We start from the raw sequence: 24,447 nt of genomic DNA on the forward strand, positions 1-24,447 counted from the left end.
GTTTTTTTTAGGGAAAGGTAGACGTACTGAAGCCGTTGTTCAGGCATTCGTTTGTTGTACCGCGAAACTCACTCGAACTGATAAATCCAGTCGTCGACGTCCTCGTCGGTCTCCCTGTTGAACCGAGTGACCGTCCATGGGGCGCTGGACAGATAAATGACAGACGACGCGGTCAGTGTCTGTGACAACTCGTTGCTCGTCGTCGAACATGTCGCTTGGTTGGTCTTGCTCGGCAGGAGACCAACTTTTGGGGTTCGGCCTTGGTTACGGCGGCTTTCTCGGGTCTCAATAGTCTCCAAGGAGTATACCTAAGAGGCTTGTGCTGCGAAGTCTATTAGGGGTACGTTTCCTGGGCAGCGTTAGCCAGGACCTCCGCCAAAATGTTTCGTGTGGTGACCAAAAGAACAATAAAAACCCGGAAGATTTCAACATTTAATTGTGTGAACATGTGCTCAAAACAAAATAAGAACAATAACAGGAGTTCTAGGCGCGCATTGATGGGTAGTAGCCGGATTGATCGCTAGCAAAGGACTGATTTTGTTGAGCAACGCGGAGCGTCTTTTGTAGAGGCACGGGTTTGGCTAACATTCGAATTAGAATGTTCGATCTTCCAACATTCCAAAAAAGAGCTTCTTGGACATTGTGGTACCTATTCTTACAGCCCAATATTTATAGGTGAATGGCCTTGCGTAATCGAACCTGGGGCCTCTGCGTGCAAGTAGGGTGCGTTGCCACTCGGCCACGCAAGGGAATATAAGAAACTACTCACTCCTTAGCGGGGGCCAACTTCCCATGAGAGCAGCGCGTCGTTTTGTTCTTGATGTTGTTCTTGTTTGTGGGTTTTATGGCGCAAGTGCTCCGACGGCCATACTGCGCCAAACTAGGTCAGCTAAAATTACGTTCTTAAAAGTGCACTAAGACAACACTAAAAGTTGGCTATAGTTTATGTAAAATATCTGTAGCTTTGAGAAAAGCTAAAAGACGTTCAAATGATATGAGAGGCTGTTCCCTTAGAACCAAGAAAGGGTGAAACGGGATGCTGCATTTAAAAACACTCAAGGAAAAAGGTCTTGTATTTTTGTAGAAGGCCACGGCGAAGAAAGAGAGCATGTAGAACAGATAAAGTTTCTCCACTGTACTTGCATAATGGCGGTTCCTCACCTATAAGCAGGTATTGCTGAGTAATGAACGAGTGGCCAATTTTTAAGCGGCACAGAACTTCGTGGAAACGATTTTTATTGTAGGAGGTTTCCCATGTGCCAAGTTCTGGTTTGATGGCTTGAAGCTTATTATTATCATCTAACTTCCATTCAGATTGTCATAACCGCGAAACTGAAAATTTCACAGACATTTTAACGTCTTGGTAAGGGATGCGGATATTTGATGGTAAAAGGTTCCGTGAAGAGGCGCCCAGTCTATCTGCAGCCTCGTTGCATGCCATGCACACATGGCTCGGGATCCAGCAAAGCATAAAGTCATTCCCACCAGACAGTCCCTGTTGAACTTTGCCCGTACGAGTTAGTCAACTTATTCGTAGTTGATTTAACAGAACAAACTGCACTAAGAACACTTTGAGAGTCTACAAAAAGAATGGCTTTCATCACTTTGCTCGTGAATATTTAGTCAAGGGCTGTCAGAACACCATATAGTTCCGCAGTAAAAATGCTGGCGACATTGTTGAGTCGAGTAACATAGGTAAACGAATTTGAATAAAGAGCGGAGCCGACATGCATTCAGGACTTGGCACCATCAGTGTAAAACTGGCAGTAATTTCTGTATTTTTCTTGCAGAGCTAGGAATTCCTGTTGCAGAATAAGGGAAGAGACGTTATGTTTAATAAATTTTGTGAAATACCTATCACAAGCTATAGGTTTAATATCCCATGGTGCGGTATGACATGCACTTTATAAAAAATGAACATCCTCACGTGGTAGGTTAAGGAGGTGGCGGAGGTTCTCAAAACGAAGACTCAAGGGTTGAATAGCAGTTGGTTTATGGTTAAAAGTAGAACAAAACTTTTACTCTCGAATACTACTGTGGGTTGGATGGCTGGGTTCCGATAACACCTTGTAGGCATAAACTAGACTCAGATACTGCCGCCTTTTTTCAAGAGACATTTCATTGGATTCAGCATACACACTTAAAAGAAGAGATGTCCTAAACGCACCGGTTGCAAGACGCAACCCAAGGTGACGGACAGGGTGAAGCATTTTCAGGGCAGATGGCCGGCAGACACATACACGATAGCACCATAATGAAGGCGCAGTCGCAAAAGAGAAGAGTACAAACGAAGTAGACACCTGCTATCGGAACCCCAAGACTTGTGTGAAAGAACTTTCAAGATGTTGATTGCCTGTAGACATTTTTGCTTCAGCCACTTGAGGTGACATAAAAAGGTCAGCTTGCGGTCGAAAATCACACCAAGAAACTTATGCTCTGGTCTAACTGCAATGTTATTTCTATTTAAAGTAAGATTTGGATCTAATCAAAGTCCACGCCGCAGAGAGAGGGGCACACAGACTGTTTTCGTTGAAGAAAACTTAAAACCATTTTCATTTGCCCATTTAGTCCTTTCATTTATAGTTGGCTGCAGCTGCCTTTCACAGCTAGGCATATTACTTGATGCTACAGAAATTTGACTATCATCTACATAAAGGGAGCATGACACGGAGGAAGGTATGACACGGCATAGAGAACTATTTTTTACAGCAAAGAGGGTGACACTCAAGACCACCCTGAGGAACCCCGTTCTCCTGAGCAAACAAGTCGGAAAGTGTTGTACCTAGCCGTACACGAAAAGAGCGATCACATAAGAAGTTTTTGATGCAGTGAAGTAGTCTGCCGCGTACTCCATACGTAAAAACGTCACACCGGATGCCAGGTCGCAAAGTGGTATCGTAATCTTTCTCCAAGTCGAAAAATACCGATACATAATGCTGCCTGTTCACAAATGCCTCGCGTACAAAAGTCTCCAGCCGAACTAAGTGGTCGGTAGTGGAGCGTCCAGGTCGACAGCCACACTGATTTACATCCAAAATATAATTTTGCTCAAAGAAGTAAACAAGACGCTTGTTGATTAACCTTTCATACGTTTTTCCCAGGCAACTTGTCAATGCTATCGGCCTGTAACTTGACGGGAGGGAGGGGTCTTTTCCAGGCTTCAGTAACGGAACCACTTCTGCCTGTTTCCATTCGGTAGGGAAGTATGAATCTTTCCACAGGCCATTAAACTAAATGATCAGAACTGAGAGTGATTCCTTCGATAAATGTCGAATCATCTCGTAATGTATACGATCAGGCCCTGGGGAAGAGTGCTTCCAAATATTCGAAGCCATTTGGAGCTCCACCATTGTGAACGGTTGATTGTAGGGTGCAGAAGCTCCTCCTGCCAAGCTGATTCACGTTCTCTCTACATCAGATTTTAACTTGAAATATGCCGAAGAGTAGTGCGAGGAGTTTGAAACGGCTGCAAAATGTGCACCTAACAGATTAGCCTGGTCGTGCAATGAGGATGCATATGGAAAGAGGGCAACTGTGAAACAGCGGTATCTGCCTTCGACCTTGTGAAGTCGGTCCCACACTTCCTTTGTTGAGACATAGCTACTAATAGAGGACAAATATCCCCTCCAAGACTTCCACTTGGCCTGCTTTTTTGTCCAACGAGCTTGACCCCTATTTCGCTGAAACTCTATTAAGTTCACAAATGTTGGATATCTGCGAAATATGCCCCAAGCCTTATCCTGTTTCTTCTTGGTGATGCAACAATCATCATTCCACCGTGGCTTACATTTTTTTGGCTATTTTACAGGAAGTCTGAGGGATGGAACGAAAAGCGGCATTAATTATCTGTTCTGTAATGTATGTTGTGGCTTCATCATGTTTTAAGGATTGGAACATGCGTGGTTTTAGGTGCAAGTTTAGGCTGAAAAGACTCCAATCTGCTTTTTCCAGTTTCCAACGAGGGGTACGTTTCATAGAGCTTGGTACGGAAACCAAACTCTCCAGGACGGCTGGGAAGTTGACACTTCCGAAGGGATTATTTAAAACTTTCCACGTAAATAAAAAAAAAAACAATGAGGGAGATGAGAAAGAAAGATCAATAGATGTAAATCAATTGTGAGCTGCACTAAAAAAGGTTGGCTCTTTCTTATTCATAAGGCACAGCCCAGATGTTGATAAAACTGCTCAAGAACCCCACCACGCGAGTCTTGACGGGCGCTACCCCACAAGGAGTGGTGAGCATTAAAATCTCCTAAAAGTAAAAAAAGATGAGGAAGTTGTGCAATAAGTCTTTGGAGATCATGAAGCTGCGGCGGAATGTTTGGTGGAATATAAATAGACACACGAGTGATAAGGCGGTCCAAAAGAAGGCGCACAGCCACAGCCTCAAGAGGCGTAGTGAGAGGAACCTGAGAGCAGGCTACCCCATTTTGGACAACCACCGACACTCCACCAGATGAATTAAATGCTGGGCGATCTTTTCAATAAACTTGATGGCGACACAACACTGACTTATGATGATCGCTAAGATGAGTCTCTTGTAAGGAGAGAGCAATAGGATGTAGCTCATCCATAAAAAAATTAACAAAAGACCGCGGTAGTTCTTCTGCATAAAGTGAAAGTTCGTCATTCCTCTAAAATAAGTTAAAAAGTTGCTAAATTAAAGAGTAAAACTAAGTAAGAATATGTAAAATTTGTAAATCTGCCGCATATGGCAACAAAAAATCAACGTCACTTTGGAGGGATTACAGCTTTCTTGTTTTTGTGCTTATTTTTAGAAGTCTGCCACTCCAAGTCATCTTGCTCAGACGCATGAGTGGAGACTTCTGTACCCTCATCCATTGCCTCTACTTCTTAAGGCGAGGCCTTTGCTGCTGGTTTGGGCAGGCTCGGAGGATGGGGCGCCATGCCCCGTCCACGACCAGGCCCAGCCAAATGGGCGGAGGAGGTGCTGGGCGGGGAATCGCCCAATGAACCCGTTCCTGCCCCTTAGGCACTGCAGGAGCGGCGCGAGAGCCATGCCGCTCCTTCAATGATGTTCTCTCCAGGGAGTGTGGGCGAGAGTGTCCACCCTTCTCCCTGGAAGGAGACTGCGGAGGAGGGACGGTTGCGGCAGCCACCGGCCCATAATGGGTTTGGGAAACAGCCTGAGAAAACAGAGGCTGTTGCCCTGTTGGAGTGCGAGGGTTCCCACTCTGGCTGGGAGGGTCCGTAGACCATCCAGCCGAGATTGCATTCCCCGGGAGCTGAATCTTCAGCTGAGGCGTAGGGGACTGCCGTGGGTTCCCATAGTCCAGAAAGGACATTTGGGTCGCCACTGTTACCATCAGTGGCGCAGGTCCCCGCTGCACCACCTGCGAATAGCTGCTCTTGCAAAAGAATCCGAAACGACGGCGTGCCTCTGGGTAGAGATATTTTCTTTGACTTTAAGAGTAAGTAGTTCCGTTTCTTCCTTCCACGTTCTGCAGGATCGAGAGTATGCAGGGTGTGGATTGCCGCAGTTTGTACAGTGTGGGTCGTTGGTGCAGGACTCGGTGGGGTGGTCATATTTGGCACATTTTGCACACCTGGCCTTTCCACGGCAATGCTGATAACCATTGTCGAACCTCTGGCATTTGAAGCACCTTTGAGGATTAGGCACATAAGGCCTAACCCTGCAGTGGTGATAGCCAGCCCTAACAGCGTCGGGAGGTGTGGTATATTCGAAGGTTACAACTATGTGTTTGGTTTTCCGCAAGTAACCATCCCGACGCAAGGAGATGCGCCTCACAGCTATTACCCCTTGGTCGGAGAGCCCTTTAAGTATTTCAGTGTCAGAGGCCCCAATCAGGTCATCTTCAGAGATAACGCCCTGAATAGCATTAAGTGTACGATGGGGTGAAATGGTCACTCTGTGATCAGACACAGAGTTCAAAGCAAGAAGTGCAGTACTCTGCTGTCTGGATTGGATTTCCACGAGTAGGCCTCCTGAGGGCATTTTTTTAGCATAAATTTCTTTCCAACCGCACTTTCAAGCACTTTCGCAACAAGAAAGGGGGACATTTTGAATAGTGGTGTATCATCTTCTGAGTGAATAACCAAAAATTTGAGGTATCTAGGAGTAGATGAGGTCGCGTCTTTTATAGGGACTTCGGTGCGGACCCTTTTAAGGGCCCGATCAGAGGGTGGTTTGGTTCTAGAACCCATAAAGATGGGACAAAGATTCAGTGCCCGGGTGCAGCGCCCACCACGGAGCCCAACAAGGGGGTAGGTAATGTGCCATATCAAGATGGGCTTGGCTGACACAATTACTCTACCATTGCTGCCCGGGCACTATACCCTAGTTTGGTTGCAGGGACATGACCTGTTTCCACTCAAGGTTGGCCCTTGCCGCCTAAGAAGGTAAAAAAAGGAAGGAAGAGAGTGTAGAAGAAAAGAGAAACAGGTGGGAGGAAAAGTGAAAGAAAGAAGAAGAGGGTAGGAGAGGTGACTGACTGAATCATCCTGGTCGGGCCAAGCCAGGACACCCGTCTATGAGAAGCAGGGGCCAAAGCGGTGTATTGCCTCGCCCGGGGGGCCCCGAAGGGTCCAAACATTCCCCGGACACGGGTACGCCACGCACAGCCAGACGTGGGTGGGCGAACCCACATGGCTCGGGGTTCGTAGCGACGCCACTCACTAAGCACCTACTAAAGTAGGTGCCCCTGCGTTCGGGTATGGTGGCCCACGTGGCTGGGGTCCGTGGTGGCGATACTCACCAAGCACCTAGCACCTAAGTTGCAGGCGCCCCCTGCGGGGCTCGGGGTCCGTGGAGACGCCACTCTCCAAACGCCTTCTTTCACAGGTGCCCCTTGTGGGGGTTTCGTTCTTGAAAAATCGCCTCTTCTGCAGACAGTGTTTCCCACAGTGGCAACTCAGAGGTGATGTACGTTATAAGTGCCGAGAGACGCGAGTCAGCAGCAGCATATAGTTGCAGCTGCGCGAGGCACGCTGAAAGGGTTGGCAGGGCCGGATCATGCTATGTTCGCGTGGCCCCGGCAGGAGGCGCCACCGCCAATGGTGAAGTGCGGCACGGAAAGAAGAGTGCACGGCGCATTCGCACCATGCACTCTTCTTCCCGTGCCGTAGTTTAGTTATCTGGCGGTGATATTTGGAAGGATGTATAGATGTCGATCGTTAAGAACGAGGATCTTCTACGACTGATGATGAAGCATCGTCTGGTGAACTTGTTGAAGCTTCATTTGATTTCTCTGTCTTGCGCAGAATCACGTTCTGAATTATCCACTCATCTAAATGTCCGTAGTCACTACAGCGTCCATAGCTGGTAAAGGCGCGCCTCGGTCTGCAGTCTAAAATAGGTCTTGCACCTGGCACGCCTTGAACGTAAGTGTAGCCATGAAGGCACCCAGGACGTTGATAGACCCTCGGTAAAATATCAGTAACATGAAGAGGGGTGGTACCAGTTTGGCGTCACTGGCAAAGCGCTGCGTGAATGCGGACTCATTTATTGTAAAGACAAATGATCTGGTGTCCAACAGGAATTCCAGCGTCGTCCGAAAAACTTTGCTGTTAGCGTGAATTTCCGCCATTGACGCTCTTGTGATGTGATTTACAATTTCTGGCTCGTAGCCGCCGTCTCTACCTTCGTCGTATTCGAATAAAGTTTGTTCAACTTCCTCATGTCTGGCCCTGGATGAAACTGTGGGCGCATGCTCCTGTACACCCGACGACCGCAATTGTAGCAAAACGACGTACCAGGTTCGGCACGTCTAGTAGCTTCTGTAGTGTTCCCAAGAGTGGCCGCAGTTGGCGCACATGCCCCTGTGATATCTGTGGTATACACGTTTTCAAGAACGGCTCCTGTGTGCTGCTATTTTGAGCGATGCTGGCGCCGTATAATGTTTCCGCTATGTTAGGCTGGGCCAGGGGTACGTCGTACGGCTGGGTGAGGAAAAGATGGCGACGTCTGCCATATGGTCTATAGCCTGCGAGCGATGCACTTAGTGTTTTAGATCATAGGGGGAGGTATCCGCACAATATCGTCGCATTAAATGTTGAAAGAAGTGCGTGTTTTTGGGATAAATGTGACTTTATAACAATCGCAACCTTTGCTCCAACACGTGGTGGAAGCCATTGCATCGATGATACAATGGCCATCCGATTTCTGACGTCGTTCACCCTTGCATACTCTGAACCCGTTTACAATTTTGTTTCGGTTTTAACTGAAATGAAAAAAATACAGGTAGCACGTGCTAAGTATGCTTGCAAGAACAGAAACGTTTCATTTTCTTTGTTTTATTATTTAATACCTTAAAATATATCTTTCATTCTCACAAGAGGCGTTTAGCAGCATTACACGACAAGCAGGGGAGTAGGTGCGCTTTACTTTGGTGCGCGTTTTGAGGTTAAATCGCGATCCCACTTGCAAACGTTTATTTCCCTGGTCCCATTGTGAAGAGTGAGGGCTTTCAGCGTTCCGCCGTAGCGGTCCCCCTCGACAAAATCAAACGCGGCAGGTACTGGGAGAGGCTCCAGAGAGCGGCGCGGCTAAGGAGCGTGAACCACGTGACGATGTTGAAACCTACAGAACCCGGGCGGGTTGTTTTCATAAAAAGAATTCTAGGGGTCAGCACTTGCAAAAAATTCAGTTGTCTGCACATCAAGCGTTTGAGTAATAAAGAGTTTATGAAGATACTTGTCGTTACCACTGTCATCATGCTCTTGTCAAACGTGAGCGACGTCAATTCAAACCCGGGCTCTTAGACGAAATCGGAAAAGTTTGATGAACGTAGCACGTTAATCGACGCCCTTATTGACTAGTCTACAGAAAACAAACTTTAGAACTGGAATAAGGTAGAAGAAATAAAAGGGCGCCTCGCTGGACTAGGACTCTGCGTTGGCATTTTGGAAACTTGAGTGAAAGATATCAAATACCTAAACAAGAATTTTGACACGGTGAAGTTGATCCTCGGCGAGCTTCAACAAAACACTGCTGCCTTGCCAAATCATTCATAGTCTATCAAAAATGTGGTCAATGACATAAACAATCGGTTAAGGAGGAATAAGCATTTTTTAGGAATTTCCAGTTATCGATAAAAAAATTGGAGTTTAGCTGAACCAATATTTAGTAATTGTTTAGCCCAAAAAATTGGTTATTAACTTGGGTGAGGCGGAGAAAGTGCATCGTTGTGGTCGCAAGAACGACGGTTTCCGTTGACCGATCACTGCGAAACAATTCAATTTTTAAAGTAAAAAGCAGATACTTCGCAACACTTTCAAACTTGGAAAAAAACCTAGCTTCACCGAACGTTTCGATCTCAAAACATTATTCCTCAAGAACGAGATTAGCGAGACAGAAACTATTGGACTGCGCTTCTGTGTACAGGAAAGAAAGAAAAAGGCACAAATTTATGTTTGACAAGCTTTTACGTGAACAACCACACCTATCTGTATTCCCATTTCAGCCAAACTGTCCTCTAGCTCAGGGGGATTCCCAACTTATTGCTTTGATAGACCGACTTCGCCAGTCACAGTACTGACACTGAACACTCGCCATTTAACATTTTAGTGACTAATTTTCGAAGAAAACTTTCAAGGCAATTAAAATTTAAAAAAAAAATATCACAGTCAGCTCTCAACGACATATTATATTTTTAATAGAGACCTGGTTATTCATGCCCCAATATTAACACTGCCGAACTTATGTAATACTTACAATATTTATATGAAAGACTGAGCAAAAGAAAGATGAGACGGCGATTTTATCATGTTTAGAAATGGTATCACCTGCTGAGGAATCAAAAAAGTTTCTTCCTTAGGAATATTGTGGGTACGTTTACAACTTGATTTTTGAATCCTACTCCTTGCTGTTTTTTATCAGCCTCCCAATTCACACGCAGATGAATTCAATTATTTTTTTGGTAATTCTGCAGGCACTATAACTAAAAACTTTCCTAAGCATTTACTTGCTCCCACTAGGGCTTTTAACTTTCCTGGTATTAAGTGGCCGAGTCTACAACTCCGTGACCACTATCTAAACCCAGTTAAGTCCAATGCCTTCGTTCGAGCGTTCCGTATGAACGGTCTTCACCTGATGGTTTCTGAACCCCCAAAAAGTATTCCCTCTTAGACGTGTTTCTAACTATCCATATTCAGAATGTGCAGTACGTATATAATATTGATTAAATTCGTCCTCATAGGGTTATTAGTGTATTGCGGATTTCGAGTTTCAAAGTTCTGCCACGACCACAAAAAAACTCCACTACTATCCTCGTGCAAACACTGGAGGAAGAAACAGCAGTGTGGCCCAAATCCTCGCAGACCACATATAACCACATATCGCGCTCTGTTGATGAAAATTGGACCATAATCAAAAGTAAACTTCAAAAGGTGTTGTCCCGCCACATTCTCACTTTTCAAATATCACCTGTTCCCGTCTCTTCACGGTTCACCCAAACTATAAAGACACTCCTGAATAAAAAGAGGTGTCCCTTTCAAAACTCCGTGTGGCTCAATACATCCCTGCTTTGGACAAAATACCACGCGTTTTCAAATAAATGAAAGCATAAAGTAAAAGTTCCAAGAGGACAATCTATGGCGAGACACTATCAAATACCTTCCGATTCGACCCCCCAAAAAATGTTACGGCGTATGGTTAAGCCAATGAACAAAAAATATACCCACTTGGACTTAACTACTGAGCATAATGTGTGACTGTCGGACGGCGACGCAGCCAGCGCGTTCAATACCTCTTTTTAGTGCTTCTGCAAATTAATGGTTTCTGTTGCTACCTTTGGCTTTTCTTTCAGGCAGCTTTCAGCCTATGCTTCCATGAACTTTAACACCTCAAGGTATTTACAGATTAAATAAAAATCTTCGCATCAGTAGCTCTTTAGGTTAAAAATTGATTTTTTCAAGACCCCTTAAATAAACGATGGATATGATATCTCCCATTTTCCTTTATTTTTTAAGCAAAGCTTTCACTGTACAATTGTCCTTGGCGATTGTCGCCATGCTCAATTAATACCTAACCTTAAAATCTGTCCATCGTCAAATCTTTCCGAACCATAGACAAAAACTCCTCACCAGAGTGCCTGCCCTTAAAAATCATAGAGCACGTCTCATATACGCACCTCCTTGATCACCTAGATCGATTGAACCTTCTATTTACAGACCATTGTGGCTTTCAAAAAATCAAATCATTATTCTGTTACCCAGCTATTCCAGTTGATTCTGATCTTCATGCCAACGCTCATGAGAACCACCAAACCGATATCGTCTTCATCGATTTCGCCAAAGCTTTTGATTGTGGTATACAGAGCCGCCTCCTGCTAAAGCTATAACATTGCTGTTCTGAACCGCACACCTTTGAATGAATTCTTTTATTCCTTTCTAGTAGAACTGAGTCGATAAAAATGAATACTTATCTTTCTTTCCAATGCTCAGTTTCGTCTGGTGTACCGCGAGTGAGCGCTCTCGGGCCACTTCACTTTTTAATATATGTCAATGACACTTTCTTCGTTAACGTTCACAATGACTTTTTTTGGTGATGGCTGCGTCACATATATACAGATATTCAATACATCCGACAATTTATTATTCCAAGGTTACCTTAATTATATTGAATCTTGGTCTACCGATTGTATCGTCCATTATATTTCAAAAAGTAAGCGCATTAGCATTTTCACATCACCAAGTAGATCGTCTACGCAGTATTACTTTTTAGCACGCAACATTGATAAGGTGTCTGTCTACAAGTACGTAAACGAACACTTTTCAGAAACGTTAAATTGGTCTCATTAAAGAGACAGTATTGTAGTGAGTGCTCACAAAACCATTGGCTTCTTGAAAATAAATGTGTTCCTCGCAACTCCGTTAAGTAAATTGCTTGCTTACAGGTCGCTGACACTTCCGAAAAATAAAATACGCTAGCGCTATCGGGAATCCTTGTCAGGCGCACATAATTCGTAAACTCGAAACCCTCCAAAATATGGAAGCCCGATTTATTACCTCTGACTAGTCATCATTCAATGGCGTCACGTCGCTGAAAAAACAACCTTTGTCTACGTTCTTTATAAAAAAAACAAAAACGTCGACAGCACTCAAGATTAAGCTTTTTCATAGCATTTTAAATAGCTGATCAATGTTAGACCAAAGCACTGCAAACCTTTCTTTTATATGTCAAAATGACTGATCGCCAACTCCAGAGTCACCAACCGACACCACGCACAATATTATTCTCCTCATCACCGGTTGTTATGTGTATAAGCGACTGGAACGGTGTGCATTACAAAGTAGTGTCCGAGACTAACCCAGCAGCTTACTGAAGAGTACCTTGGAATACGCAGTTAGGAAGCTGTATCTTCTTTAACATCCATTTACCTTGTACGTTGTTATATATTTGTGCAGTTTGGCCTCTAGATGTCTTCATTGCATTTTTTATATACCGATTCAATTAGGTTGTAAAACACAATACTACAATATTGCCACGCATTTCGGCGACCGAGCGCGTGCGTGGCCGAGTGGTAAACGTGCTTGACGTTCGTGCGGAAGCCTAGGGTTTGATTCCTGGGAGCGGCGCATCTTTTATTTATTCTTTCAATTTAGATTTCTGGTAAATTTGAGAGTCTTTTTGATTGTTCGAGGTCCGAATGTTATACGCCCCTAACTTTCTAAGCAGAATGTTCCAGAAACCCACGCCTGTACAAAAGGGAGAGGCGCCGCGTGCCGATCCGCAGCCAGTCTCGTCCCAGCGCTCGATCCTGCTGTCGCGCCGACTTCGACGCCCGGGACGCTCTGTAGTTATATTGTATTCCCTTTTTGTTTCGAGTGCAAGTTCGCCTCATTAAACGTTCCGCTTACGTCAGTTTTTGTTGGCTCATCACTTGTCATTTGGGACATTTTGGTGGAGGTGCGGGGTACCGCATGTTCGTCCATCATACCCCTCCTAGGGCCCGCAGCGCAAGCCCGACCTTGAACCCACGAGGGAAACCAGTGGAGGAACCCGAGATGCGAACAAGCCGCCGTCACACGGGTGTGTCTTCAGAGTGTGGACTTCGGAAGGACCCTCAGCGGAAGAAGTCAGCGAATCCAGCGATGTCCACTCCACGCCAGCAAAAGGAGATCATCTCCGCCGCTCCCGTCGTGTATTTCCCCGTCACCCCCGATCGCCGATGTCCTTCCATGGCGAAATCTATAAAGACGTCGAGAACTGGATCCTTCACTACGAGCGCGTGGCCTACCACAACGGATGGAACAGTGAGCAGCTCCTCCAGAACCTCTAATTCTTGCTGGAAGGCACCGCGAGGCACAAGTTCAAAAACCGCAAGGCTTCGCTCACTTTGTGGGATATCTGCGCAACCGAGTTGAAGCGGACCTTCTCGAACTAACACCGGCGACAGAAAGCGGAGTACCGGCTCCAGATGCGGACTCAAGCCCCCAACGAAAGCGTGACCAGCTTCGTTGAAGACGTGCTAGGACTCGTGCGCCGACCCGCAAGCCACCGAGAAGTTGCGCTTTCTCATGACGGGCGTCAAGAGCGAAATCTTCGGTGGCCTTGTCCGGAGCCGCCCGACGACGGTTCATTTCATTCATTGCATTTATTATATCCTCAGGGGCCGAAGGCATTATAGATGGGAGTGGGTACTTATTCGAAACACGTGAAAATAACATAATTGGGTGAGGCAAAAAAAACGCGCTACGCGACATCGGTTAAACGATTGGTAACACCAGTTTAAGATCAACAGTGTTAGTTATTGAGACTACATGTGCGGGAAGGCGATTCCAATCAATGGAGGTCTGAGGTGGAAAAGAGGCATTAAAAGTGGAGCAGCTGCAATGGGGAATCCCTACCTTTAGGCCATGGTCTACACGTGATGATATGTAAGGTGCTTCTAAAACAATGCTTGACGGAGAGCGGAGTTAGAGTGATAAATCTTGTGATATAAACAGCGATGAGTTATTTTTTTTTCGTAAAGAGAAATCATGCAACGAGAGGGACGATTTTATGGAAGACGGTTGGCGGCTTCGTGGCCGAGGCGAACAACATCGAGCGAGCGCTGTCGGCCGGAGCTGTTTAATATCACTGACTCGCCGGTGTGTCAACCGTTCCGGCTGTTTCATTACCTCTCTTCGATGTCGTTGGTGTCGAAATCGAACACCTGCGGCAGATCATCCGCGACGTTGACCGCGACGAGTTCAAAAAGCTTCAGCAGTCTCCCAACCGCCCCGCTTTGGTTTGGATTGCCGAGGTGGTCCGAGAAGAACTGCATAGAGCCATCCAACCAGAGGCTCCCATCAGCGTTGCAGTCCCCGAAGAACCCACGCTAACTTACTCCGCCGTGGCCCGACGGCCACCACCTCCTCCTCGCGCCTATGTGGCGCAGCCCCGACGTCAGTCTCCTGCGGCGGAGCACGACCAACGCAACGACGAACAGGTCCAGTACGCCTACCAGGAGCCCCGGGAACCTCTCAAGACCGACGTCTGGTGAATGCCCGACCGATGCCCTCTGTGTCTCCACTGCGGGGAAGCAGGCCACACCTACCGCCAATGCCCATACCGTCGACTCGGGCCGCGCGGGTTTCGCCCGAACGACCCACGCCCCTGCTATGGTGAACGCTCTCGGAAGATCGACGAGTACCTGCGACGAACTCAGTCAACCGAGTCTGCGTCCCGCGGAGAGTTCCGGTTGCCGTCGCCACGACGTCCAGCTTGGCCGATGCATCGACCTCGACATGAAAGCCTGTCGCCCTTCGCTCTTGGGCGGGGAAATTAGGCATGGAAACCCTTGGAGGTGGAATTGCCGAAGACGACCGAAGTAAAGAGACCCCAAGACCGCCGGAGCGCTCCAACTTTCTGGCATCCACGCATTGCAACGACCCCTCTGGAATGTTGTCCAACAACCTAAACGTCGTCATCGACGGCCACGACGCATCAGCACTCGTGGACACCGGAGCAGACTACTCAATCTTGAGTGGGAGGCTTTCCCGTGGCCTTGAAAAAGTCATTAGGCGGTGGGATGGCACTCAAATACGCACCGCGGGATGAAACTTTGTTAAACCGGTTGGGAGATGCACTGCTCGCCTCGAGATCTATGGCGAGACGGTCACTGTGAAGTTCGTCCTTCTGCAAGACTTTGCGAGGGACGTTATCCTCGGAATGGACTTTCTATGCGAGTATAATGCCGTCATCGCCCTCGGGACGAACCAGTTGAGGCTGCGAAAGCCTGTTCTCCCACCGGTGGAAACCACCATGACGCCAACCGCGATCCGAGTTGTTGCCGACGATATGAATCTGCCGCCGGAACGAGTGTTTTCGTCACTTTCATAACCGAGGCAGCCATGCACGGTGAAGCTCTTCTGGAAGGCAACGTCCAACCGCTCCTTAAAGAGGAATTGGCGTCGCACGAGGCTTAACGGATGTACAAGGAGGACGCACAACAGTTCTCGTGACAAACTTTCGAGAGCAGCCGCAGTACCTAATGAAGAGTACCACCGCGGGCCACGTCGAGAAGCTTCAGGCACCTGCCGTAGTCACCGAAATCTCTGAGAAAACCTTGTCGTCACAGCAGAAGAGCACATCGCCGCTGCAGTTTGACATCAACCCCGAGCTCCCAGATTCTAAGCGCCGGCAACTGATTGATCTCCTCGCCGAATACAGTGACTTTTTCGTTACGTCGTTGGAAGTTCGCCAAACACCGATAGCGAAACATCGCATTATTACTTATGACGACGAGTTTCCTGTCCACCAATCGCCGTATCGAGTATCTTTAAAAGAAAGGAAGTTGGTTCAAGGTCAAGTCCAGGATATGCTTGACGAGGATATCTTTCAACCTTCAAGAAGTCCGTGCGCACCCTTAGTTGTACTTGTAAAGAATAAGGACGGAGCCCTGAACTTTTGGGTGGACACACGTCGACCGAAATGCTGTGACTAAGATGGACGCGTATCCGCTCCCCCGCATCAACGATACTTTAGACCGACTGCGCCACTACCGATATTTTTTGTCGATGGACCCCGAGTGTGGTTACTGGCAGATTGAAGTAGACGAACGTGACCGTGAGAGAACTGCCTTCGTCACTCCAAACGGACTGTACGAATTCAAAGCAGTCCAGCGGAATGCGCGCTGCGGGATATAACGCTGTCACCCTGCTCTTTTAGGCTGCGTCGGTGCCCCAAACAGCTCCCTGTAATCTGCAATCCGCACAACCAGCGAAAAGCAGCGCGGTCGCACGACGGCTGTACCAAGATCAAGATCATCGAGGAAGGCCGCGGCGCATGCCCGTGGACCGAAGATCGACCACGAAAGACACAAAAAGCAGCTGCTGCTGTCCAACAGTGCAGTCCAGCGGAATACGTGCTGCGGATTATAACGCTATTACCTTGCTCTTTTAGGCTGCGTCGGTGCCTAGAGCTCCCTGTAATCTGTAATACGCACAGTCCGCGTAGCAAGAGATGACGTCCCTAAGACAGCATTTGTTTGCCCTAGGGGTCTGGTCGAATTCGTCCGACTCACCTTCGGCCTATCTAACTCCCCTGCGAGCTTCCAGAGGCTCATGGATACAGTCTTGGGTGATGCAAAGTTTAACTATGCAATAGCCTACATGGACGACGTAGTAGTGTTTTCTAATACTATCGAGGACCACCTTCATCATTTGCAGGTTGTCCTGAAGCGCATGAGTGAAGCTGGTCTCAGAATTAACCCGTCAAAAGTGCAACTTGCATCACCCAAAGTGGAGCTTTTTGGCTTCGTGGTCGACCAAGATTCACTCCAGCCGCAAGCAGAGAAGCTCCGAGCAATTATAGAATTTCCCCAGCCGCTAGACAAAAACGTTTACAACGGTACTTTGGCATGGGTGGTATCCTACCGCGAATTCATTGTCAACTGCGCTGATTTGGCCCGGCCTCTTCACCAGCTATTACGCCGGGAGGTTCCATGGACCTGGACTTCCGCTCAGGAACAAGCGTTTAAAGCGTTAGCAAGCGCAATTACGGATACTGCATCTGTGAGATTTCCCAATCTCAATGCTCCATTCGTCCTCCAAACGGATGCTAGTGATGACGGTATAGGTGCAGTACTACTCCAGAAACATAACGCAGCTTTGCGGCTCGTGGCATTGCGAGTCATACTCTTACCGCGGCCGAATGTACCCATACGGTGACCGAAAAAGAATGTCTAGTTATAATATTTGCTTTGAGAAAGTTTGACATGTACCTAGATGGAGCGAGCTTTACCATCAAGACTGATCATCAAGCATTAACATGGCTGAAAAACTTTAAGCACCCCGCTGGGCTCTGGCTTTACAAAAATATGATTTTCCGATTGAATAGAAACCAGGAAAGTTCAATGCCGCTGCAAATGCTCTGTCACGAGCACCCCTACTCCCCGAAAGGCGGATGACACAGCGGAACTTGTCGCTTTTGACGATACTGAAGTCTCCTGGGGTCTTTCTGTGAGCCGGGACGAGTTACGAGAAGCCCAGCAAAAAGACGACACGTGCCAAAAGGTATCTCGGTGCTTGACTCAGCCCAATCAAGCCGATGGAAACGGGACGCATGGGTCGGTAAACGCATGTGTGCACAGCGAGGATGGACTCCTCCTTCGCTACATACCGCAGGCAGACGAAGCCGACCCCACAACGTCCCCTTTTCGTGTGGTTGTACCTCTTACATTAAGGTAAACCTTCCTGCGGTATTTCCATGACAGCGCGCTAGCGGGTCACGGTGACGGTGAGAAAATCTACCAGAATTTGTGTCACGTTGCCACTGGCCGAGGATGCGCCAGGATGTTCTCCGCTACACAGGCAGTTGCCTACGTTGCCAACAAGCCAACCCCAGGGGAGGTAAACCCCCTGATTTGATGCAGACAGTGGAATGTCGTTTTCCGTGGGAGAATGTTTCATCTGACATAATGGGTTCCTTTCCACGCAGACCCAAATGAAACAGGTATCTCCTGGTAGTGACCGACCACTTCTCAAAGTGGGTGGAGCTTCACCCTCTCCGCCAACTGAGTTCCAGGACAATTTGGGACAAATTGAGGGACACCTTCACCCGCTTCGGGTTCTGTTTCTAACTAATTTCCGAAAACGCATCCTACTTCACAAGTAAGGTTTTTGAGGACTTTTGCACAACACTGCTCATCCAGCACAAGTGCACCACTCCTTACCACCCTCAAGCCAACATAGCTGAGAGGGTCAATCGGAACCATAAAGCAATGCTAGTGGTATACACCGAGAGACACAAGGACTGGGACAATTACATACCGGAAATGGCTTTCGCCACTCGAACTACGGAGAACCGTACGACAGGGTTAACACCTTTCCAAATAAACTTCGGACAAGAGCTGCGATTTCCCCTTGAAAACAGCTTTTCTGACGACAATAGGAGACCAAACACCTCGTACGCGAGATTCTCTGAATAACTTCGTGATAAAATCACCAACGCTGTGCGAGTGGCTCGACAAAATATTGAGTTAGCGCAGCTCGATCAGAGGAACCAATATGACCAAGGCAGGAGACCCCTAGAATTTTCAAAAGGAGACTGCGTTCTTCAACGCGTGCACCCGCTTAGTAATGCAGCAAAGGTGTTCCCGGCATCACTAGTTTCTTGTTGGGAAGGTCCCTTGGAAGTTGTTTCACGGGTATCACGTTTGGTGTATAGGTTACGACATGCCAAAGACGTTAAAGGGTAACTGCAAAGAAAAAAAAGTTTTTTTTTTTTAAACAGCCTAATTGGGAGAAGCATGTCAAGAAACGATTTTTCCGCGAGAAAGAAACATTTTTTTACAGCAATATTTATTGCGTGAGACTGATTTTAGTTTGCGGCTCATTTCGCCCGATTTAAATCGCGCGCCACGAAGTTGGGATTTCAAGACGTTGAATCCCAATCGGCAGCTGTACTTCTCATTGTCTAAGAGTTTAATTGACGGCTTAGATCTTGGTTTTTAAACCTTTATTATAGGCTGCAATTTCCTTTTGAGCGGCATATTTTTACGTTTAAAGAATAACCCATGTTATCAGAGTTATTATTCTTTACAAAAGGTTTACAAGACGGGAACTTCCATTTGGGTTCATACCATAACAGACAAAAGCTTCGCCATTCTTTCATGGCCGCCGAAGTCTCCGCTACCGCCTGTCTCGCCTACCTCAACTCGCCGTTTCACCGAAGTGATCACTGTTTCGTGCTGACCCAGGTGCTTGAGTGAGACTTCTTGAAGTGAAGTAGTGTAAGTTTAGCAGCTGTCGCAGGTGTTAGTGGTAGGAAGCGATGCGGGGTTGTGGCTTTCATAGCTCGGTTCTTTCGTTTTCCTCTTTACTTGCTTAGCGTGTTTTCTTTTCTTTGCGCTTGCACGTGCAAATGCTGACTTTTCGGAGATGTCAGATGAGTGATCCCGACAGCGAGCCTTCCAGCAGCCATGTCGCCCCGAAAGAAATGCTATTTGGCTGGTGGCAATCCAGCGTTCGCGTAGCGTCAAACGTGTCCATTTGCGTTCTTGTCATATCGCACAGGGCGCCCCGGGTGCGTCGAACATCCGTGATCAGACACAGCTGTTACGTAAAAAACCTGGCACAGCCAGGTGATTACGTAATAGCTGTCCGCAGAAGCCCTCGGACGTTCGAATTCTGCGTTAGCCGACAATCTTTTTTCTCGGCTTTCGAACCATATTACGTAAATTGTTTGAATGAATATGCACTGCTATCGGAAATCTTGGCTTGTGATCGCGGATTTGTAGATTATTGTGTTTGTTTTGCTGGAGAGACGCAAGGAACGGGCATAACAAAATCGGTTTCATATTTCGCATACCTTGCAAAAGCACTTCCCCAATCACCTTGCGAAAAGTGCGAAACACGGAGTCCGCACTGTCCCGACTTCCTAGTCGTTTACCAGCTTTAGAGCAGTTTGTATCTGCTAGTAGGTATGTCTACTGTAGCTTGAAACTAGGGGGCAGTGCCAGAGAGGAAGGAGACGAAGTTCGAAAAGCTTGCTCGTCCTCCCCAATTTCTGAACTTTCAAGAGATTGTACCGTAATAAATGCACGACGCCTCTTCCCAAAATAACAAAAAAGAGCACTATGTTTACTACGTAAAAATTATTGTCTCAGTTCATGCATCATTGGGCAGGTACGAAATCTTGTCCAAATTTATTCGCACCCTACGATGAGCGCAAAACGTCACTGTGCAAACGCTGTCCAACACGAAGCATAAAAACGGCAGATTTAGGATAACAATCCGGAGTTCATTGTTCAATTAAAATGACGTAATTTTGCTGAAAACGCCCGCAGCTTTCTACTCAAGGTATGCGTCGGGAATCTTCCACATTTTGAAACGCAACGTAGGATGATTTACTTTTAAACACGCTCGCCGCGTCCTCCTGGACCAGTTGGACTGGATCAGCTGACGACGACGGGACTGAACCCGTTTAACCTCAACCTCACAACAGCCAATTTGCGCTCCGTGTTGGGTGTCTACTTCCAAGCACTGCACCACACACAACACGAACGTTTCAGTTCTTTGTCCCATCGCCGTGTTGCACCAAACAGAACGAGATCGCCGAAGTCAACGCAGCGCTGTCGTGAACGTTGGTTTGTGGTTCTACACTCGTGGACCCTGCGACTCCCTTCGCTTTTAAAGCTCACACGACGATTACGAATGATGCTTTGCGTCTTCCGGGAACAACACAGAGGCACTTGTCCGGTCACGTCTTCGCTATGTACTCGCAAGCCCCGCAGTTTCTCGTGTACTGTAAACCAAAACAATAACGGCGCCATGTTTAGCTTGCGTTGTTGCCAGATCTTACCGGAAGTCTAGACGCTGCGTCGTTCAACTCAGCAGCCAAGTCAACAAAAAAGAGCAAATTCAAGAGTGAGGGGCGGGGCATAGTTCTCCGCGACGGTCGAAAGAGCGAGAGTTCCAAATGTGGAGATGTTCTGACTCCGACTAAATTACGCCCAGTAACGTAAATATTGCTAAAAAAAATTACTTTCTTATTGGAACATTTGTTTTGTGACAAACTTGTCCCAATTAGGCTGTTTAAAAAACACTTTTTTTCTTTGCAGTTACTCTTTAACTGGGCCCGTTAACATTTGTGATATGAAGGGGGATCGGTGGCCGAGTGGGCTGAAGCGCACACCCAGCTCGACGCGCGTGGAGTGAAAGCTCGCGCTGCAGAACTCAGGGATCTTGGGTTCGAGCCCCACCCCTGCCCATTTCGATATGGATGAGCATCGTACCGGCGTGCGGTCTTGTATCACTACTGCGTGGTGAACGTTAAAGAAACCAGGCTAGCGGTTGTACTGCACTGGCTAAATTGCTCATCTACAGCTGGAAGACTCGTCGCCCCTGTGAGGCAGACCAAGTTCTAGGCTGTATAAACATACACACAACCCAATTTTTTTGTGATCTGAAGCAGTTTGTTCCTAGACATGTCACCTTTTAGGGATGTCCTAAGGAACACAGTTCCCTGCCAATTTTCGCCACGCGAAAGATCGTTGCTCATGGTTATTTTCTATACAGGCATGCCACCTCGACGCACCAACACCCATTCATTCAGGCGATCTCGGAGCCGCTCCCGATCCCCCCTACGCCCCCAATTCAACCTACGGGGCCACTCTCGCCGCGCCAGGCGACATAACCGACGTCAGCAACCGCCACGCACTGCCGAGGCTGCCACCTGGTGCGTGATGGAGGCCGGGCGAATGGTCACATTCACGTCCCGGATGGCCTGGGAACCCCATCTTCAAGTGCCACAAGGGACTGCCCCAGAGGACGCTCCCCATCTCTTCCGGCGACGGACACTGACGGAGCGCTTTGCTGCAGATCTGCCCGCCGCCTACGACGATGAAGAATACACCGACATCTGTGAACTTTGCCGCGTCCCATTCATTTAATGCGAACAACGTCATCAAGGAGTACTTCACAACGACCGATAAGACCGCCAGGGGGCGCTGGTGCGGGCTGGATCACGAACCCTCACACCCGCCGACATCGAGGCCGCCCTCTTTATTGTTGGCGGTGCGTGCCCCGAACGCCTGCGCCCAACGCTAACCTTTCCACCAGAACTGGTGAACGCTCGACTTAGCGACGACGAAATGTAACCACCACATCAAACTCCATACCCTCATAAGCAAAATAATACTCAAACCATTCCGCTGCGTGCACATACAACCCATCTTTTGCCCCATAGAAGCTATCTCTTGGGGCGGCCACTGCCCATCACCAAGACCTCACCAACCACCCCCCCCCCCCCCCCCCCCCCCCGACGAGTCGTGACCAAGAAGGTACGTCTGCTTTGGCCACCCTGGCATCAGCTGCCGAGGCACAGCTCCAAACGCAACCCTATCGTCGACGGAGGCTGTGCAGTGACTGGACTCACGGCATCACTATGCCCCCTGCCGAAATCTCCACAGTCATGGCGTCTGCTCTGGGAGGGGACCGACGAAAACCACCTGATTAAGAAACTCCCTCCCTCCCTCCCTCCCCCCCCCCCCCCCCCCAGAGAGGCGGAATGATATGGGGAATGAAAAAGAAGAGAATAAAGATGGCTCGTGAGGCGGGTCAAGCTAGCGCGCACTCAGGACGAGCGCGGGTTAGAACGGGTGAGGACACCAGAGAAACGGTTGCCTGTTCTTGAGTCTCCGCAAGTCATAAGTATCAGCTTATGTGCAGTTAAGATGAAAAGTCTGGCTCAAGCTATACCGTCATCTGTTTCATACGCGCTTTACGTGGAGGATGTGCAAATATCGTTTTCGTCCTGGAACCTCTCCAGTTGTGAACGGCAACTTCAGCTCACAATAAACAGAATGAGCAAGTGGGCAAATGAAAATCGTTGTAAGTTTTCCCCAGAGAAAACTGTGTGTGTGCAGTCTTCCCTGTGACGAGTTTTGTCTTTGGACCCAATCTTACAATTGAATAACATAGAAATATCGGTGAAGCAGGAACATAAATTTTTAGGCATGGTCTTCGATAAAAAGCATACATTCAAGTCTCATTTAAAGGAAGTAAAGCAGAAGTGCTTGCGATCCCCTGACATCCTTAATGCGCTGTCATATATATCTTGCGGGTCTGACATACGATGCCTCCAACGTTTGTAGAATGCTTTAGTTCGGTCATCGCTGGATTATGGAGCGATTATTTATCGTTTGGTACGACCTTCCACACTAAGGATGTTGGATCCGGTTTATCACCTCGGTCTCCGGCTTGCATTGGGGCATTTCTCACGTCGCCCGTATTGAGCTTGTATGTGGACAGACATCAAATGTCTTTTGAAAAAAGCCGACAGTACTTGAGCCTGTGTTATTATTACAGAGTGCTGTCGGATCCGGAAAATCCTGCCTGTAGTATCTTACACACCCCTCAGGTGTATAATTTGTTTGAAAACAAGGAAACAATTGTGCGCCCCCTGGGTTTTCGAGTTCAAAGTATCTGTAGCTCACTCAACCTCCCTGTCCCTTCCGTTAGTGGTGTTAACTTGCTCAACTCTATAGAGAAAATTGCCCCTTGGAACGAGGTGCCCATATGTTGTGACTGGTTTTTCACCAAACACAGTAAGAAAACCGTTGCTCCGCAGGTTTTTCGGCAAGAGTTTATATCTTTGCAAGAAATGATGTCTAGAGGTTGCACGGAGTACCATACCGACGGGATGAAATCTTTATGTTCCGTTGGTTGTGCAGTTTATTCTAGTAGCTTTAGAAGAGCTGTGCAGCTTGGCTCAATGGCAAGCATCTTCAATGCAGAGCTCTATGGTATTTTATAAGTCATTAAGCATATTCTGGACAACAGTGTATTAAACGCAGTCATTTTTGCCGATTCACAAAGTGTGTTAGCAGCTATCTGTTCCAGAGTTTCTACAACGAATGTACTTACACAACATGTTGGTTTTAAAGTAAACAGAGCTCTGCGCCTTGGATGTAATATCAAATTTTAGTGGGTACCGAGTCACGTGGGAATTGTAGGGAATGAGAGCGCGGATCGCTTGGCTGCATCTGCCGCAGATTCAATAGCATTTGTGGCTTGCCTTACCAGGATTTTAAACCACCTTTAAAGTAATCACTTTTGAAGACTTGGCAGCTAGAAGGAGACACTGAAACCAACAACTAACTTCACGTGATTAAAACAATGATAGGCATCTGGGAAAGTTCCTATCACAAAAACTGTTGTCTCGAAATTATGGTTTCTCAATTGAGAATCGGCCAGTCGCGTCTGACACATATGTACCTCCTCTGTGGCGAAGAAGTTGAACATTGTGCCCATTATGGGGAATTACTTACAATTTTACACATTTTATGGAAGTGTAGGTTTTATCATCAACTGCGCGTACCGTGTTTCCTGGACTTTTTAGAAACTATCTACCCTTTCATCTTATGTTTTTACTTGGTGGCAGCGCTTTGGTACCACCTAAACGTTTTTTTTTATTTGTCTTAAGAAAACTGGTTATCTACACCAGTCATAAAAAGTTTCTCTAGCCTAGCACTTTTC

This window comes from Ixodes scapularis, unplaced genomic scaffold, assembly GCF_016920785.2.
Source record: "Ixodes scapularis isolate PalLabHiFi unplaced genomic scaffold, ASM1692078v2 PGA_scaffold0__279_contigs__length_252992795, whole genome shotgun sequence".
Taxonomy (NCBI): Eukaryota; Metazoa; Arthropoda; class Arachnida; order Ixodida; family Ixodidae; genus Ixodes; species Ixodes scapularis.